Raw genomic sequence first — 20730 nt, 5'->3', positions numbered from 1 at the left:
ATGCCGATGGTGTTCAAGTTGTTTTGGGATTGTATCTAAGGTGTCTATTACTATTAATATTCCCTTTGCTTTCTTTTGCCATAGTTGTTCTATTTCTATTTGCAGATAATTGTATTTTATAATTATTATTATTATATGTATGACATGCCCCCCTGACTTTGCATAATGGCTCCAATTGCTACCCTTCCCCGCCTTTCCACATGTTAATGGTAACTTCAAATGTTGCTCATTTCTGCATTAGTCAGCACCGTGTGTTTTTGGGTGGTTGTAGATGGTTTAACGGAAAGACAGCAGAGACTAACACAAACTGATGAAGTCATGATTAGCTATCTGTTCTTTGCAAGCACAATTTGCATAATGTTTCTCAGACATTATGGGGTTTGCTTTCACATCAGCTCCACAGATAATAGTAACATTTACAAACGGGAACCGAGGCCAGGTGTCAATACTTTTCCCATGGCTGAAGGAAACGGAGGAGAAAAGCTTTATCTAAACTGTACCAGCTGGTTAATGGAATTTTTTAATACATATATCTCATCTCTCCCTTCATCTGAATTCATTATTTTACTCTGTGCCACTACTGGCTGGGAATGTCTGTGGTGTGGCTGAGTGACACGGTTAGATTTTCATCACTGCTATCCTTACCAGAATGAAATAAGCTTGCAAAGCCTAGCAAAATGGAAATAACTAAGGCATAATTTAATAAATGGAATAATAAACATTGCAAAACAAGCAGATGTAAACTAAAGAGTACACAACTGGAAAGATAAACAAACCAACACCAAAGAAACAAAATTAGAAGGAAAAGAAACCTATCAGCATATGAACGGGTTGTGTGTGTAAGCACAAATGTACAAACACACACACATTTGTGCACAAACACATCCAATTTCTTATATGTGCATAGGCATCTTAAGGAAAAGTAAAAACCTTTTAGATATTCACATTCAATATTTCTGTCTGGAATATGCAGAGAAAAGTCATTTGTCAAGAAAAACATCTCAGTGTTTGATTAATTCAGAAGATATCTGCATAGTTAGTTCTGCACAAATAATATATAATTTTAAAGCATTTTTTTCATTCTGATCCAATCATAAGCAAGAGTCCAGAGGGAATAATCAGTAGTTCTAGGCAGCATAAGTGTGTGTTTTCAAAGGCTGGCTGCCCAGTCCAGTAACAGCTTGGAAACCCACTGAAATATTAACAAAAATAGATTTTCTCCAACAGGACCAAAGTCTCAGAATCAAATCAGTTGTAAGGTGCATCTTTTCTCCATACATTTGTCTATTCCTCTCCCAAAGTTGTAGAGAATGCTGTCTATGCATCTCCCTTGTGTGATGCTCATTTTCAGCGTGTACAAGCCAAAGTTGGCAGCCTCTGGATTAGGATCTCCCACACAACGGCCTGCAAAGCCCACTATTCAGCCCCATTTGCCAAGAGACTTGGTCCATCCATTCCCATTGGGCTTCCTCATTGTATGGGAGTCCGGTTCAAGTACCCCCTAGGTCAGGTTTTTGACCAGCACTAGGAAGCTTGCTCTCAAAGTAAACAGTTGGGAAGATCACAAAAACAGCCCTCTTTTGACCTCCACTCAAAGCAAGCAGAAAACTTGCCAACTGAAAGGAGCCAGGAAAAAAAGAAAAGAAAAGGAGCACCCATCAATTCTTACAGCTCTCATTAAAAAGCTTTTCTAATGAGCAATTAGCCCTGGCAAGCATGCCTTGTGCTAAGAGGGCCACCAAACAGCTGCAGAGCTTTTGATAGCCTGACCTCAGCATCCACTTCAGATTCTTCTTTTCATGGAAACTTTAAGTGAATGGGCCTTGTAGCAGCCATGTTTCCCAAACAACTGCTGTTAACAATTGCACAAAAATCTTTCACTTTTCTTAAGATTTTCTTCCCTGTGCAAAAATAGAAACTGCATTCTACTTTCCTGCCCTTTCTTCCAAATGCTCTTTCACGTTTTTCCTTGGGTTGTTTCTGAATTGACTTCCTGACTTGACAATGATAAAGTCAGAATGACATTTGAAAGTACTTGTCAAGGAGGCTGTGATGAATTGTGCAGGAAGTTTATTTCTCTCAGGTCCACATTTTTCCATCAGTGCCTATCTGTCCAACTGTATACTATTATGGTTTTTAAGCGCTTCTAATTGTTTAAATTAGTTTCATATAGAATAGGGTGAGCAACTACCATGTTTCCCCAAAATAAGACCCTGTCTTATATTTTTCTGAACCCTGAAATAAGCGCTTGGCCTTCTTTTCGGGGGACATCTTATTATTTTGGGGTGTGTGGAGCAAGATGGGCTCCTCTTGCCATCTTACCTGATTTCCATCTCTGTCTCCCTAACCCTAATCAGAGGAAATGGTGCTTAAATATTTTCCGGGAGGGCTTATTTGGGGGGAGGCTTATTTTTGGGGAGGGTTTATTTTAGCGCTCAAAAGCCTGATTGGGCTTATTATCCGGGGAGGTCTTATTTTTGGGAAAACAGGGTATGACTGGCTCAGGAAATCTGGGAGTTGAAATCCACAGGTTGTAAATGGGCCTATAGTTGCCCACCCCGATATAGAAGCATCATTCTAGGCTGTGAGATGCTTTTGAGAGTTTCTTTTTTTTAAATGCATTTAATTTTGTTTTCAAATTTGTTGTAGCCTGCCTGTAAAGGTTTTGCTTGAAATGCAGCAGAAAACAATTTAAATGTGAACTATACATGAGATACGAGATCTCTGTATGCATAGGGATACATGTGCATTCAGATGCACATATACTAGTAATCCTTGACTTACAGCCATAACTGAGTCCAAAATTTCTGTGAGACCTTTGTTAAGTGATTTTTGTCCCATTTTATGACCTTTCTTAACAACGACAGTTGTTAAGTGAATCTTGCTTCCCCATTGACTTTGTTTGTCAGAAGGTTGTAAAAGGTGATCTCATGACCCTGGGACACTGCAACCACCATAAATATGAGTCAGTTGCCAAGCGTATGAGTTTTGATCACGTGACCATGGGGATCCTGCAATGGTCGTAAGTGTGAAAAAATGGTCATAAACACTTTTTTCATTGTCATTGTAACTTCAAACAGTCACTAAATGAATTGTTGTAAGTTGGGGACTACCTGTATGTATACAGCAATCATCATTATCAGCCCAAATCCAACTACTGCAGGACAAAGACTTCTTCAGCTGCTTTCCAACAGCTTTGACATGTTGCAAACTGTTTCTTCCAATTAACACCTTTGAACTGAGTTATACCATCAGTCCAATGTTTGGTAATCAATCAAAGACTGTTGTTATCCAGCCTTCATCTCTTCATTCTGCACGAGTTGGCCGCTGCCTAGCCATTTCCATGAGACATTTCACTTCCTTATGTGACATATTTCTATCTGTTGATGGGGCCATATATTTCTGTTCGTGTCATGACAAGCATGTGCTGTTCCATAGTTCATGTAATTTTCAGCTTCTTTACTACTTTTTTGTTTTTAGAGTTCTGGTTTTACAACCATGTGTCAGCACAGATAGCACTGTATACATTGATTAAAAACTGAATACTTTAAACAGGTGAATCTGCTGCTTTTTGATAACAGCATGAAACCATTCAAAAGTTCACCCATCTAGTTTAACTCAGCTCAGCTGAATTTCTTCTATGATAGGTCCATGCCATCTTTTAACCAAAGTAGATCTAGATGTTGTATCTCTTTGGTTCATGGTTTTGCAAGGCAACTCTTTATTGTGTTTTTTTCCTAACACATCTTTATCTTAGCTGGGAATTTCAAGAGAAGAAGCATGCACATCTGGAGTCTTCTTCACCATTTGAAGAAAAGTGAACCAAGAAGTACAAACCCCAACATTAATTCTGTATCCCTTGGAGTTCAATAATCCTTTTTTGACTTCCATCTGGAAAGAACAGGGACCAGGTTGTTTTCATGGTTTGTTTATTGTTTCTACCTTCTCCCCAAAATGTTCTCTTTTTTTCCCACACTTCTTTCTCTACATACATCTCATCACTGTTTTCTACCACTTAAACATTGAGGTGGGAGGTCACAGTCATACCATATGTTAAGCAAATGATGGAAAGCCCCAGAAATTCAAAATATTATGCAGTTACAGAATTCATTATTTATTTATGAACTTGTTTTCTAACCTGCCTTTCATTTAGGAGCTTAGATGATCTAAAGAATGCCCCAAAAATTCTGTGAGGTAGATTGCACTGGAAGGCTATGAACAGGCCCAAAGTTGGCTAATGAACTCCAATGGCTAAAGTATGGGGAGGGATAAAAACCTGGTCTCTCTACCCTTAGTCCAACATCTTAACTAGTACAGCATTTGATACGTCTATTCACATTCCATATAAAATTTGCAACTGCTATATTATGAAACAATACTATTTTTCTTTTCATTTAAAGACTTTATGTTCTGTTTTTCAGCTAAAAGTCACTCAGTTGAAATAAACAACTAATCGAGGGAAGAATGAGTAATATTTGCTTTGGTCCCAGATATTGAAGATGTCAACTTGAAAAACATCTTCTGAGTGTCCCAAGACCTCAATGAATAATTGTTGTGTTGTAGGTCAAGAAAAATTAAGTATCTGGCACAGTCCTTAGAACTTGTCACTAAAGGCAAATTGGATCATCCATTATGGAGTGTGGTAACATAAAGTTAAGCTCAACTTTAGATATCCCATATTTGATGGCTTCTTGGGCTGCATATAGCCAAATACAACTTCACAGCTTAAAGGGTGGTCCTGGGGCAGTTGACAGAAGAAGGCATCCTGTTTGGCAAGTTCCCTGGAATTTCCTGCCTGAACAATAGGAAAGTTGAGCCTCCACTTTTTCCTATTTGTTTTGTTAATAATTTCCTCTGGCCCTGAACCTTGTGTCTTAAAGATTTCCATGTGTGTCACACTAAGGGTGCCATACCTGATTAAAAGCAAGCATTCTATCATTGGGTCATTCTAAACTGGAGCAAGAAACAAGGCCAATCCATTGAAGCTGACCAGTCTTAGTCTTCCTTTAATCTTTTTTCCTTGATCTGAACTGAAAGTTAAGGAAGAAAGCCCAAATTTATATTGAAGTAATAACTTTATCAGACTTTATGAATGCTAACAAAAATAGCATGGAAGCTTTCAGGCTTCCAAGAAATCTCTATGCAAGAGCTTATCAAAAAATGCCAACCTTTTAAGTTCAAGGCAAGAGGGCCCTGCTTCCACTGTGCTAGTAAACAGCAACTCCACCTTTTGGGGAAAAGATGAGCCACATTCTAAAGCCCAGAACTTTGTCCAAAGACATGGAAGCGGGGGTGAAGGTTCCTAAGGAGGAACAGAGGATTTACTTCATGTTTAGATACTGGGGATCATCCAAGTTCCTGCCATAAAAACCAGACTACCTCCCTAAAAAGGGAAGAAGCCAGTTAGCCAAGATGTAATCTTGTAATTCTGTCTGATCTGTCGCCAGGGTCAGGAAAAAGAATCTGCCTCTCAATAGTTTGGAAAGAAAATTCTGGACCTTCTTGCCTCTTTGCTAAACCAGCACCAGTTCAGGCTCAGATTGTTCCCGTCTTTCCTTGCCAAGGATGTTGTTTGAAGAAATGATCCAGACTAATTTTTCATCCATCCACTGATTCAGTGAAGCAAGAAATGCAATTTTCAGAGACACTGAGAATGGACTGGATATCTCTTGAATCAAGATATTCTCCAAATATCCATATGCATATCCATATTCTCACATGAACGCTATTACCAGATTAGAGAAAGCTGAATTGGGGGTGGCCAACCCTTGACCATTGTTATGATTAATTGTGATTTCTGGCCTGATACAGGGAGAACATGAGTGTGGGAGGAGGGAGAAAAAGAAGAGAAAGAAAAGGAAGGATGGGTGTGTGGACAGAAATGACCAACCTTCAACCTGGTAAAGAGCAGAAATACTTTGAGGAACAAAAGGAAGGGGCATAACCAAGACAATGGTCAGAGAAAAGAAATCTGAATCTGAGTCAGAAATGTAACTTGAGAAAGTGTCCCAGACTTGACCTTCTCTAGTTCTCACAAAAATAAAAGGAAGGAGGGGGAAATTATATTCAGATTTGAAAGAATTTGTTAGAATAACCTCATATGGGAATAGAATAGAATAGAATAGAATAGAATAGAATAGAATAGAATAGAATAGAATAGAATAGAATAGAATAGAATAGAATAGAATTTTTTATTGGCCAAGTGTGATTGGACACACAAGGAATTTGTCTTGGTGCGTATGCTCTCAGCGTACATAAAAGAAAAGATACGTTCATCAAGAATCATAAGGTACAACACTTAATGATAGTCATAGGGTACAAATAAGCAATCAGGAAGCAATATTAATATATATCGTAAGGACACAAGCAACAAAGTTACAGTCATACAGTCATAAGTAGAAGGAGATGGGTGCTGGGAACAATGAGAAGTTTAATAGTAATGCAGACTTAGTAAATAGTTTGACAATGTTGAGGGAATTATTTATTTAGCAGAGTGATGGCATTTGGGAAAAAACTGTTCGTGTGTCTAGTTGTTCTGGTGTGCAGTGCTCTATAGCGTTGTTTTGAGGGTAGGAGTTGAAACAGTTTATGTCCAGGATGTGAGGGGTCTGTAAATATTTTCTATTAACACAAATAGTATTTACTTGTATACCTTTGAATTCCAAGTCTGGTCTACTTTGAAGAGCTGATAATCTTATTCAATATGCGGGAATGTAGCCATTGTCCCAAAGGAAAAAAAAAATCCTTGCTCCAGGTTTAGAAAATTAATTGCTTGTGTTGATAAATAAATCAAAAATTGACTTAATAATTAATTGATGAATCAGTCAATTAAGTCAGCAACACACAGGCCTTACTTGCATAATATCCTCCCTCCAGAATTCAGATTGGCACAGTGTTTTAATTCCCCCTTTCAAAGAGAATGATGTGTTTATTTAATGGTGCTTTCTTTGGTTTAACTTAAACATACATTGGAACTTAGACCATTTTAGAGACATTGTCCTAACAGCTCTTTTTACTTGTTTTTTATTTTTCAAACTACCAATTATCTTGACCGCATTCATTGTTCTTTGCAACAGAGTCCTTTAAAACAGGGAAGCCTTTTTTATTGACATTTCATTAAGCTTGAATAGCTTTGAGGGGTTTATGATTAAGCAACGGAATTAGGACATAGAATCAAATATTGTCAATAGGCAAAATGAAAGACCAAGGAGAGGGTTGGATAGAATTGCCCTCAAGCTTCCAATTTATATGGCAGCTTTCCTTGGTCTTCTGTTATGACTCTGTGTCCCATTATCCAGATAGCTTAAGAGATCCTTGCAGCTGGCAGCATTTACTTTGGCAAGAAACAAACATTCCCAGGCAACAAATTATAAGGCCAATGAGTCAAGTAGGGTTAGAAGTGGAGATAACTGGGAGATAAACCAACAAGGGAGATATTCATGGAGGTCAAAGAAACAGGTTTAAAAGGGCCTGTATAAAATCATGTTTGGCATCTTGGTGTCTCTCTCCAGGATCTGTTTGGAGGCTTGAACCTGTCTGACAAAACTCTTGTATACATAGAAAAGGAGAAGAGGGTTTATATTCATTTGTTTAAAAGGGAAATCATGTTAATGTTAAAAAAAAGCATGGACTCAAACAGCCACAAGGAGAACTATCTACCACCCAGCCTAAACAATTAAGGAACCTCAACCCCATTTCCAAAGATCTAGATGCATCAGATGCATTTTCAGTTGGCACTCCAAGCTGAGCAAGAAAGGAGGGGAAAAGGAGAATGCAAACATTGAATTTGGGTCACAAAATGTCTACATAGCAAAATCCTGCCTGTCTTTTTACATCTTACATCGATGTACATTACCTTACAGATGACCCCCACCCTGTTAAAGACCTTGGAGTTTTCATATCCAATGATCTAAGTGCCAAAGCCCACTGCAACTACATCGCAAAAAAGGCTTTAAGAGTTGTAAACCTAATCTTACGTAGCTTCTTCTCCAGAAACATTACCAGAGCTTATAAAACATTTGCTAGAGCAATACTTGAATATAGCGTGCCTGTCTGGAACCCATACCACCTTTCAGACATCAATACAATTGAACGTGTCCAGAAATATTTTACAAGAAGAGTTCTCCACTCCTCTGAATATAACAAAATACCTTATGCCACCAGACTTGAAATCTTGAATTTAGAAAACTTAGAACTCCGCTGCCTTCGACAGGACCTGTGTTTAACTCATAGAATCATCTATTGCAATGTCCTTCCTGTTGAAGACTACTTCAGCTTCAATCATAACAATACAAGAGCAAACAATAGATTTAAACTCAATGTTAATCGTTTCAATCTTGATTGCAGAAAATACGATTTCTGTAATAGAGTTATTAGTGCTTGGAACACACTACCTGACTCAGTGGTCTCTTCTCAAAATCCCCAAAGCTTTAACCAAAAACTCTCTACTATTGACCTCACCCCATTCCTAAGAGGTCTGTAAGGGGCGTGCATAAGAGCACAAACATGCCTACCGTTCCCTGTCCTATTGTTCCTCTTCATTATATCCAATTAATATAGTTATTACATACTTATGCTCATATATATGCTTATATATTATATAGTTATTTTCATGCTTATGCTTATATATACTGTTGTGACAAATAAAAAAAAAATCTTAGCAAAAGAGGATACAGCTCTGCACTTCTTTCCCAGATAGTTCATGGGTTCCTCCACCTATCCTCTGGTGGTGTAGGCAGGACAATGAAGAGGACACAAAGGACAAAGGGAAAGAAACGTTCCTGTTTCTATTCTTTTTTATTGCTTCAAAAATATGTGAGTTTCATCTACTGACCATGGGATCATCTGCCCTACAAGTAAAGAAATAAAGTTTGAACGACTTCCGGGTGGCTCCACCTCTTCGCTGAGCCCTGAACATCGTAAAGCCAGGAAAAGCCGGCTTTAATCTTTTTCCCTGGATGAAAGGGGAAGATAAGAGCAGCAGGAATGTTGGTAGACCTCCCCAGAGGCTTTGTTTTAATTAAGCAGAGCTTCGAAGGGTCGACGGGTCCCATAAATATTCCTGCCATAAGCTCCGACTTCAGTGCGCTTCTGCAAAAGCAGGAAAAGAAGAAAGTGTCCATCTCTGCTAATTGTCTTATCTTTATGGATCTCTTTAAGCAGACGGAATGAGTGCCAGCGGACAGTTATTGGATTGCAAGTATTTTTGATTTCCTGACTTCTACCTTCTAAAAAAGAGAAAAAAATTTTTCCTTTGTTTTAATTGACTCTTAAAGATGGCGCCTGAACGGGAGTGAAAGTGACGAATGGAATTTCAAACAGTCTGTGCAACTAAGAAGATAAGAAATGTTATGTGTGGATTTTAATGAAGTGAACTGAGCTCTCCTATACTTAAAGGGGAAAAGAGAAGTTTCTAGACTTATATTTTGTGAATTTTAAAACTGAAATGGCTACTAAACCACCTAAGACTGGGGGCAGAAGGGGTTCTGAACCAGCTTTAGAAGATCTGATTAAAGAGCAAGGGAAAGTGTTTGAAGAAAGGTTTAAGGAGATTATGGATAATAATGAGAAAATAAGAGAAGAAATAAAAGAGAATAATAAAAAATAAGAGAAGATATCTTGATGGCTTTTCAAGGTTTGGCAAAAGACTGGAGGAGGTGGAGGAGGAGGTGCAAGAAATTGTTCAGTCAAATCAACAAATAGAAAATAGAATGGGGAATGCAAATCAAATTGGATAAAATGAAGATCAAGTGGTGGTGATGCAGTATAGAATGATGGAAGGAGCTCTGAGAATTAGAGGTTTGAATGAGGAGAAAGGGAAGATTTAAAAAATTTTATCAGAAGCTCTGGCTGAATTTATTGAACTTGATCCACAAGAGGTTGCTTATCAAATTGACAAAATTTATAGAGTTAATTCTTGGATTGCTAGGCAAAAGAAACTTCCTAGAGACATTGTGGTTTATTTTTTGAAAAGAACAGTGAGGAATCAAATTTTGCAAGTTGCTTTTCAGAAAAACTTGAAAATAGGGGAACAGGAGTTGAAGATTTTGAAAGAGATTCCTCCCAAGATGTTAAGGGATAGAAAGGACTTTACAGTTTTCACACAAGAACTTAAGAAATACCAGATTCAATTTAGATGGGAGGTTCCAGTTGGCTTGACAGTGTATTATCAAGGAAGGAGATATCGTATTGACACAGTGCTTAAGGCCAAAGATTTTCTTTCTACAGTGCTGAAATTTGAAATAGAAATAATAGAAAAAAGAATTCAAGAGACTCAAATGGGTGTGGAAGCTGAGGTGATTCCAGTGATGTTACCATCAGAGGAACAACCACAAGAACAAAGACTGACGAGGGGAGCCCTTAAGCGTAAAGAAAAGGAGCAACAAACTCAAAGTAAAGTTCAGGATTCTGCTACAGAAGCGGTGGGAGGAGCACGGCCGAAGATACGGGAGGACGATCTTCAGTTGATTGCTCAAAGGCTTCAGCAGCCCAGTAATGGCAAATAAAATCTTGACTTGGAATGTCAATGGTTTGAACTCAGCTCAGAAGAGAAGAAAAATATTTCATTATTTGAAACAATTTAAAATGATGTTATTTGCTTACAAGAAAGCATATTAAATTATCAGATCAAAAGTACCTAATAAACTCAAAGTTAGGTAAACATTTTGTTGCTTCAGCTTTGGAGAAAAAACATGGCATAGTGGTTTATTTGAGAAAAGATATACCAGCCAAGTTAATAGAGGCAGATATTCACGGAAGATATATTGCTATTGAACTTACAATAGAAACAAAAAGGACTCTCTTGCTTGGTATATATGCACCCAATCAGCAACAAGAAAAATTTTATAGAATGTTATATGATAAGTTGAATCTATGGGATTATAAATCGTGCATTATATTGGGAGATTGGAATGGAGTAATAGATACGAAAGGACAAGAGAATTTCTTCCAAGAAGATACCTGCACATGCAAAGCTGCCTAAATCCTTTTTGATATGATAGAAGATTTTGAGTTAAGAGATGTATGGAGACTGCGAATTTGGAGGAAAGAGACTATACTTTTTCCTGATAGGCATCAATCCTTCTCACGTATTGATTTTATTTTAATTTCTAATGATTTGCTTTTTAGGGTGAAGAAAACTAAGATATTTCCAAGATGTTTGTCTGATCATAGTCCTGTTTGGATGGAATTGCAATATGGAAAAGAGGGTAGAAGAACTTGGAGATTAAATGAAAATTTGTTTAGATATCAGGATAATGTAAATCAATGTAAAAAGCAGATGAAAGAATTTTTTGATTATAATTTGAATAATGAAACATCGATAGAAATGGTTTGGGACTGCAGTAAAGCTTTTATGAGAGGTGTATTAATATATCTTAATAATAGACAGAGAAATAAGCAACAAAGACAGCGAGGTATTTAGAAGAGGAAATTTATAAGAAACAACAATTATTAATACATAACCACATGATCAAAAACTTAAAGATGCAATAAAGTTACTACAGAATCAATTTAATATGATAATGGCTGATCAGGTGGCAACAAATATACAATATGCCAAACATAATACTTTTGTAATGCAAATAGACCTGGTAGGTGGTTAGCATACACTTTAAGGAAAAGACAAAACAACGTACTATAGAAAAATAGAATATAAAGGTAAAGAGAGATATCAACAGGATAAAATTAAAAAAGCTCTTTTAGAATATTATACAAATTTATATCTTAAAGATAATATATTGAATAGGGAAATTGATAATTATTTGAAGGAATATAAGGTTAAAAATTTAACTTTAGAACAAACGGATGAACTGAATTGGCCTATAACCTCGGAAGAAATTATTTTGGTAATTAAACAATTAAAATGGGAAAACTCCTGGTACGGATGGGCTCACAGTTAGTTATTATAGGAATTTACAGGATGAGATGTTAGGTCCACTTAAGGAATTATTTAATCAGATACAACTAGGAGGGGAATTCTCATGGAGAACCTCTTTATTTCATTGATACCAAAAGAGGAACAGGATTGTTCTAAACCTGGGAATTATAGGCCAATCTCACTTTTAAATAATGATTATAAGATTTTGTTAAAATAATAGCTAATAGATTAATGTTGATTCTGCAGCGAAGAATTCATAATGATCAATCTGGATTTATAAAAGGGAGACAGATGAGGAATAATGTTAGGCAGATTGTTAATTTACTGGAGTACTTAGAAAAGAAAAATTTTATTCCAGCAGCATTTATTTTTCTCGATGCAGAGAAAGCTTTTGATCGATTGCATTGGGATTTTTTATTTAAATTAATAGAAAAGATGCAATTTGGAGATGGTTTTTAAGAATAATTAGGCAATTTATGGAGAGCAAACAGCACAGATTATAATCAATGGTAGCTTAACAGAACCTTTTAAGATTGCGAAAGGAACAAGACAGGGATGTCCTTTATCACCATTATTGTTTATTTTAACTCTAGAACCATTATTGGATAAAATACGAGAAGTAAAGGAGATAGAGGAATTAGAGTTAGACAGTATGAATATAAGTTAAGAGCTTTTGCAGATGATTTGGTGATTACTTTAACAAACCCTATAAATTCTAGTAAATCTTTGTTGGAAATAATTGATCAATATGGGAATGTCTCAGGGTTTAAGGTAAATCAGAAAAGACAAAAGTGATAATAAAAATATGGCCAGACAACAGAAAGAAAAACTAGAGGAAGTAACAGGATTTGAAATTGTAAAGAAGGTTAAGTACTTAGGGGTTTATATTACGTCAAATGTGAAATTGTATAAGAATAACTATGAGGTTTTATGGCAAAAGTTCAGAAGGAGTTGATTGTTTGGAAAAATTGCAATTATCTTTGCTGGGGAGAATTGCTGCTATTAAAATGAATGTTTTACCTAGATTTTTATTCCTCTTTCAGATGATACCAATAATTAAGAAAGATAAGAATCTTGAGGAATGGCAGAAGGGAATTAACAAATTTATATGGGAAGGTAAAAAGCTAGGGTTAAAATGAAAATAATTCAAGATTCTCGGAAAGGGAGGTTTAAAATGCCTAATTTTAAATTATATTATGAAGCAGCTGCTCTCTCTGCAATAAGTGATTGGTTTAATTTAACAGAGGACAGAATTTTGAATATAGAAGGTTATGATTTGTTATATGGATGGCATGCATATTTAATTTATGACAAAAAGTGGATAAGGCCTTTAAAAATCATGTGCTAAGAAATGCCCTTCATGTGTTTGGAAAAATTGCAATTATCTTTGTTGGAAATAATTGATCAATATGGGAATGTCTCAGGGTTTAAGGTAAATCAGAAAAGACAAAAAGTGATAATAAAAATATGGCCAGACAACAGAAAGAAAAACTAGAGGAAGTAACAGGATTTGAAATTGTAAAGAAGGTTAAGTACTTAGGGGTTTATATTACGTCAAATGTGAAATTGTATAAGAATAACTATGAGGTTTTATGGCAAAAGTTCAGAAGGAGTTGATTGTTTGGAAAAATTGCAATTATCTTTGTTGGAAATAATTGATCAATATGGGAATGTCTCAGGGTTTAAGGTAAATCAGAAAAGACAAAAAGTGATAATAAAAATATGGCCAGACAACAGAAAGAAAAACTAGAGGAAGTAACAGGATTTGAAATTGTAAAGAAGGTTAAGTACTTAGGGGTTTATATTACGTCAAATGTGAAATTGTATAAGAATAACTATGAGGTTTTATGGCAAAAGTTCAGAAGGAGTTGATTGTTTGGAAAAATTGCAATTATCTTTGTTGGGAGAATTGCTGCTATTAAAATGAATGTTTTACCTAGATTTTTATTCCTCTTCAGATGATACCAATAATTAAGAAAGATAAGAATCTTGAGGAATGGCAGAAGGAATTAACAAATTTATATGGGAAGGTAAAAAGCTAGGGTTAAAATGAAAATAATTCAAGATTCTCGGAAAGGGAGGTTTAAAATGCCTAATTTTAAATTATATTATGAAGCAGCTGCTCTCTCTGCAATAAGTGATTGGTTTAATTTAACAGAGGACAGAATTTTGAATATAGAAGGTTATGATTTGTTATATGGATGGCATGCATATTTAATTTATGACAAAAAGTGGATAAGGCCTTTAAAAATCATGTGCTAAGAAATGCCCTTCTGCGTGTTTGGAAAAATTGCAATTATCTTTGTTGGGAGAATTGCTGCTATTAAAATGAATGTTTTACCTAGATTTTTATTCCTCTTCAGATGATACCAATAATTAAGAAAGATAAGAATCTTGAGGAATGGCAGAAGGAATTAACAAATTTATATGGGAAGGTAAAAAGCTAGGGTTAAAATGAAAATAATTCAAGATTCTCGGAAAGGGAGGTTTAAAATGCCTAATTTTAAATTATATTATGAAGCAGCTGCTCTCTCTGCAATAAGTGATTGGTTTAATTTAACAGAGGACAGAATTTTGAATATAGAAGGTTATGATTTGCTATATGGATGGCATGCATATTTAATTTATGACAAAAAGTGGATAAGGCCTTTAAAAATCATGTGCTAAGAAATGCCCTTCTGCGTGTTTGGAAAAATTGCAATTATCTTTGTTGGGAGAATTGCTGCTATTAAAATGAATGTTTTACCTAGATTTTTATTCCTCTTCAGATGATACCAATAATTAAGAAAGATAAGAATCTTGAGGAATGGCAGAAGGAATTAACAAATTTATATGGGAAGGTAAAAAGCTAGGGTTAAAATGAAAATAATTCAAGATTCTCGGAAAGGGAGGAAAACATTTTGTAAAACTTTTGAATAAAAAAAAAAAAAAAAAATCTTAGCAAAAGAGGATACAGCTCTGCACTTCTTTCCCAGATAGTTCATGGGTTCCTCCACCTATCCTCTGGTGGTGTAGGCAGGACAATGAAGAGGACACAAAGGACAAAGGGAAAGAAACGTTCCTGTTTCTATTCTTTTTTTATTGCTTCAAAAATATGTGAGTTTCTTCTACTGACCATGGGATCATCTGCCCTACAATTAAAGAAATAAAGTTTTTCTCCAATCTAAGGACCCAAACTCTTCAACTGGAGACATGTTGTTTTCCTTGTTGGCAGTTTTGTATCCTGACTTTTTATGAGGGATTCTTGAGTTCCATAATGGATGAGGCTCCATCCAAGATATGACCGGATGAAGCAATACTTTCTTTTGAAGGCAGAAAGGCAGGTCAATTAAATGATAATTCCAGAAAATTGTATTTGGGTTTTTTTTACACATTTCCCATTGACTTCAATGGACAGATATAAAGGGATTGACCTAGCATCCAGTGAAGAGGGAAGTAGCTTTCAAATAAATAGTGTGTCCTCCAAACTTTATTAGTTCTTAAAAGGCAACCGTAGGTGCAGCCCATTGCCCCCAAAATAAGTTTATGTGTCCATGTGTGTGTGCGTATGTCCATCCCTCCCACACAGAAATATCTCTCTTTTGTAGAGGATTTGTAGGATCATAGTTCAATGATAAAATATAAACTTTGCATTAAAAGGACCAAAGTTTGAGACCGGAAGCGTCACGGCGAGACTGGCTGGAAAAATAGCGGGCTCCGATGAGAAAATCCAGCCAGACAAACTGTTGTGGGGGGTCTTCGGACCTGACTCAAGAAGAACAGGCAAGTTCCTCGAAAGGTCGGAAACAGCTCTTTGGACTGGCAGTGGGGGTGGCAGTCATTATAAAATGACCGCTCTGAAGCTGGGGCAACTTGATTAAGTTGCTGTGCAGGAGCAGTGTTTGAACGGGTGATTGGCCAACTCACAGGTAAAAGAAAATTTTGAATTGGATTAAAAGGTGTCCTGGAGCTGAAATGAGGAGTTAATTGGCATTTGAGAAATTCTATGGAGGGAGAAGAACAAAGAGGAGGCTAAAATACTAAAGCCCAAGAAAGTTTTTGTACCTATAATTGGATTTGGAGAAACTAAAAATAATAAAAGGATTTTTTATGTGGATTTATAATATTTTTGACAGTTTTGACATTTAGTTGGTTTGAGAATATTGTGGATTTGAGAGAGACATCTACTGGCTGAAAGAGAGTACTGCAATATTTTTTGGAAGAAAGAAGAGAAAATACAGCTATGACCTTGACTACTAAAAGATAATTTGGAAACTGTGAGAACTTTTAAGGAGTATCTGTCTTTCTACATTGCTTGGTTTTGATTCTCAACAGCTGTGGAAGATAACAAAGCTTCAACTTGGAGTGGACTGGATAAATATTTGAACTGGACATTAGAATTTGAAAATAAAAAGAGACTATTTGGATTTTAAGTTCCAATTAAATGTGACATAATTTAAAAGTCTTAACAATCTGTTAATTTGGCAATATAGAGTCCTAGATGTGTGAGGAATTAATTGAGATGTTTAAAAATATGCGTGAATCTCTAAAAGATAACAAAAAGTCCGAAACTTTGTTGGAATACACAGAGCAGGAAATAGGAGAAGAGAGCATAAATGAGGAGCGAGAAAATAATATTGGAAGAAAAGGAACTGTAAGCAAAAAGCAGCTAGATGATTTCACTGGGATTTACAGTGGCAAAAAAAAATGGACAGGAGGAACATCCCCCAAAAAAGAATCAATCAAAGGGTAAAGAGGGAAATAGTGGGAAGAGGTTAGGAAAAAGCTTGGGGAGAATTACTCGCATAATATATTTAAAAGTGAGAAAAAGGATTCAGAAGAAAAGATATAATAAATATAAAAAGAAAAAAAGAAGAAGAAGTTAAGAGAATGGGATAAAAGGAGAAAACTATCAAGAAATGGAATTTTGGAGAGACCAAGTGAAAATGGTTAAAGAAGGGAAGATTAGTGGAAAGGAGGAAGGGAAATAAGGTAAATATTTGTAGATTTAAAGGAACTGTATTAATATTATTAATTGTGGAGGGTCCACTAAGTTAAAGGGTTTTCATGTAAGATCTGAATATGATGGTGTATATTATTTATAGTAAAACAGAATAGTAGATAAAAAGTGTGAAATGGCAATCTGATTTAATTTTGAAGACAATTTAAATTAAGAGACAAAGTTGAAATGTTAAAGAGTGGGATGGAGATTTTGAGAAATATATTCTGTAATGGAGAAATAAGAGAACTGATGTTATTGTAGAGATTAGGAATTAAGGGCGGATAGTGATACTGTTTATGTATTATGTATTAAGAAGAAATTCAGATAAGACAAAGAAGTATGGAAAAAGGATATTATGGCTGAAATTGGAAACATGTAAAATGGACTTGGGGAAAAAAAAGAACAATATAGCAGAAGTTGAAATAACAAGATATGGTGAAAAATGATTAATTCATGATAAAGAAATATATAAAAGAGATGAATATGGTAAAAATGGGAAGACTGGAATAGATTAAAAAGATTAATATATATAATATATTAATATATATAAAATGGGTCCTGGTCAACACTCTGTTCATAAAATAGGTATGATGAAAGAAAAATTGTAATAAAACTTGTTTTTTTTTTAAAAAGGACCAAGGTTCAATCCTTGGCATAAACCTTAGAAAAATTCCCATCCAAAACCCTGGAGACTTTGCAGCTAATGACGACAGCTCTTGACTACAAAGATCAATAATCAATGTCATATAATTTCCTCTAGCAGGAATGAGATCTGATTGTGAAAAAAACATTATGGATGAGGAATTAATGGTCCCAGAAATGATGCTGAAGGATCACCGGGAACAATTACAAATAAAAGACTATAAATCTTGTCTTTCCAGGCATGGCTTAATCAGAACTTGGTGCTTGGCAGTAGACTTCTCCAAGTAAACCTGGAGAAGTTTATTATAGGTCAGAAAGAAGCCATATATCCACAGATGAGTTCCTTATAGTATGGTGAAATCATAATCTATATAGAAGTCTGTGCTCCAGGAATTAATTTCTGGGCTCCCCCCCCCACCTCCATCTCCTCTTAACGAGTTAGGAGACATCTGATCTATGTTGACATAATGGTGTTTTCTGGCCTCAGACCTGCTGATATTTGACTCACCAGCTTCATTTCACATATATTACATAGGATTATTTGCAGCCGCGATCAAATGGACCCTATAGTGCGTGCATAGTTGGATAGATATACATATGGAACATCAAGCATAAAAATTAGATTGAAACAGCTACAATGCCATAAAAACCATAAAGCTATTAAAGGAAAAGATCCCTCATCAATTCAATCTAAAGATCTGGCAAAGGAGAGGAACCTACTGTATATAGCTATGTTTTTTTTCCTTCCTAACATTTTTCCACGGAAGTGCAGAGTCCACTTTTTTCAGAACAACTGACTGTTGATCCAGTGGTTGCAACAAGAATTCACCAACCAGATTGTTGCCGGAGCTTGAAATCATGAGCCATGAGACAATGACTGGCCCAAAATCATCCAGCCAGCTTTTATGCCAAAGGCAGGTCTTAAACTCATGGTCTCCTGGATTCTAGCTTGGTGTCTTAACCGCTAGACCAAACTGGCTCTACTTCTATACTACTATGAATTAAAACAAAATAATGCCAGGAGACCCAAATCACAGGATGCTCCAATCCTATCGCTATGACTTTTAGCTAACATATTACACCTTCTTCAACTATTGGGCTTCTGGTTTACAATAGTGTCCATTTCTAATACACAGTTCAATATTTGGGGAGTTCTTAAGAGAACCAGTCTGGGGAAACTGAATTGAATTGTTTTAAATGCTGGTGGGATTTAATTTAATTTAAATACTGGAGGTAGCTCACCACCAGATTGGAAGAACATAAGTGAACAGTCAGATGAAGAGACCCAACTCATTGATAGCCTCACATTGCAATGAACAAGGACACATTCAATTTCACAGCAACTAAGATTGTTGGACATGCATGTACAAAGATAACCAGGGCAATGATTGAAGCCTGGGAAACAGTTAGCACGACTGCTGGTTTACCTCCAGCTTATCAAGTACTTAGAAGCTGAGGGCTTGGCAGCACAAGGAAATAACAGCCAATCGCCAGCCATCAACACACTAGTCAATCAATAGGAAGGCATCACATAAACACAATGCATAGAACAGCCCAAAGCACATATTCCAGTAGTGAGAAGTTCCCTAAGATAGTTTCCAGCATGAACCGAAAGCTCAGAAAAGTAAAACTCTGTTCCTGGTGATCGACCCAGATTCGATCTTAAATACTGGGTGTTTCATTCTCCATCCTTTCCAAATATATACTAGCAGGGAAATCTTTTTCTGCACCGTTGGCTTGGAGCTGTCTGCCTAAATATCAAACTCTTGGCCCTCATTCAGTCATCACCTAAGCAGTTTTATTCAGATTTTTCATATGAGCTAAAGCTGAATCTTCCCAGAGGACCCCTCTCCATACCTTGTCATTACCAATTACTCATTAGGTCAAAAATAAGCAACAGAAGGAAGCAATGTAGAGGCACCAGAAAGGGAAAAATACTGTATATTCTTGCAGATAAGCGGAGCCATGGATAAAGTGATCCTCAAAATTATTATGTTTTAATTTTCACAATTGGCTTATGGTGGTGCATTTTTCATGGTAAGTAAATCTGGCTTCCACCTTGCCCTAAGGTTGCAAAAGGGGATCCCATGACCCCATGGCAGTGCAACCGTCAAAATGTGGGTTCAGTTGTCAAGCATCCAAATAAAAATCATGTAACTGTGCGATGCTACAATGGTCATAAACGTGAAAAATGGTCATAAGTCACTTTTTTCAGTGTCGTTGCAACTTTGAATAATCGCTAAATGAACTCTTGTAAGTGGGGGACTATCTGTATATTCATGAATCGGCCATCCTGCAGATAAGCTGACCTCAATTTCTTGGGTACATTTTTGAACCTAAAATTCTTAGCTTACCTACAAATATATATGGCAAGAAATTTCAGGTGTTCAGGTATTGTTTTTTTTCCCAATCCGCTGCCATTTTAGGATGACAATGAAAACTGTAATTGATGCAGCTTTATTTATTGTGCTAGAAAGAATGTTGGCCATCTTTCAATCAGGCCAAAATGTTAGTAATCTTGCCCAGCATATCTCAGGAGATACATTAGACTCCAGACGGGAGTCCCAGGTACTTTATTATTGCAACCACAACTTCTTTCAGTTCAGCTTCTCCATGTTCTGTTATTGGAAGTAAAAAAAAGAATAGAATAGAATAGAATTTTTATTGGCCAAGTGTGGTTGGACACACAAGGAATTTGTCTTGGTGCATATGCTCTCAGTGTACATAAAAGAAAAGATACGTTCATCAAGGTACAACATTTACAACACAATTGATGGTCAATATATCAATATAAATCATAAGGATTGCCAGCAACAAGTTATAGTCATACAGCCATAAGTGGAAGGAGATGGGTGATGGGAACTATGAAACGATTAATAGTAGTGCAGATTCAGTAAATAGTTTGACAGTGTTGATGGAATTATTTATTTAGCAGAGTGATGGCCTTCGGGAAAAAACTGTTCTTGTGTCTAGTTGTTCTGGTGTGCTGTGCTCTATAGCGTCGTTTTGAGGGTAGTAGTTGAAACAGTTTATGTCCAGGATGCGAGGGGTCTGTAAATATTTTCATGGCCCTCTTCTTGATTCGTGCAGTATACAGGTCCTCAATGGAAGGCAGTAAGTAAGTAAGTAAGTAAGAAATTGTGATCCCAAAGGTCTATTTCAGTCACACAGCCCTCTTGTGATCCAAGGTTCTCTCTCTCTTTCCATCACTGAGGGCAGTCCATGTTTT

The 20730-nt window shown here is 36.2% G+C and overlaps 1 protein-coding gene across 2 annotated transcripts in view; it reads right to left on the bottom strand.

Moving 5' to 3' along the window:
- The window catches only part of ADGRA2 (adhesion G protein-coupled receptor A2), a 121103-nt gene that overhangs the window by 75485 nt on the left and 24888 nt on the right, over window positions 1–20730 (bottom strand). The window lies entirely within an intron of this gene.

The sequence above is a fragment of the Ahaetulla prasina genome, chromosome 9 (genome assembly GCF_028640845.1).
Source record: "Ahaetulla prasina isolate Xishuangbanna chromosome 9, ASM2864084v1, whole genome shotgun sequence".
NCBI classification, from domain to species: domain Eukaryota; kingdom Metazoa; phylum Chordata; class Lepidosauria; order Squamata; family Colubridae; genus Ahaetulla; species Ahaetulla prasina.
The sequence above is the reverse complement of the archived record's forward strand: the minus strand, read 5'-3'. Positions and strand labels throughout refer to the sequence as shown.